We start from the raw sequence: 476 nt of genomic DNA on the forward strand, positions 1-476 counted from the left end.
TTTTTTTTTTTTTTTTTTTTTTTTTCCCCAGACAACTTAGTGCTATCCTAAAGAAAAATTAAAGTAATTTAAGGCAGCCCGGAGAAACACTTAGTCGCGATATTTGAAAAGCAGGGAGCAGAAGAAGAAGCTGGGCTTCTATCCAGAACCGGACTGTCTTGGAATAAAGAGTCATTTTCGGCAGTAAAAGCCCGGGTGTTTGAACAGGACGGTTCCTCTCTCCTTTCATTACCCGCAAAGCGCAGCAGTCCCCTTCGGCCCGGGCGGAGGGACGTCGGGAGCCCGCAGGGCTTTCCGAGTGCCTCCCGCTTTCCGAGTCGCGGTAACTCCCCACGTGTCGGCTCGCTCGTGGCGCGGGTGGGTCCCCCCGCGTCGGTGAGGCTGGATGAGTCCCCCGTCGGGCCGCGGCTTCCCCTCCTTGCCTGCTCGCTTTCCCCTCCGCCTTATCCCCGCGCCTTCCAGGGGCCGGCTCCACT

This window comes from Chaetura pelagica, unplaced genomic scaffold (assembly GCF_000747805.2).
Source record: "Chaetura pelagica isolate M959 unplaced genomic scaffold, ChaPel_1.0 scaffold104, whole genome shotgun sequence".
In the NCBI taxonomy this organism is placed as follows: Eukaryota; Metazoa; Chordata; class Aves; order Apodiformes; family Apodidae; genus Chaetura; species Chaetura pelagica.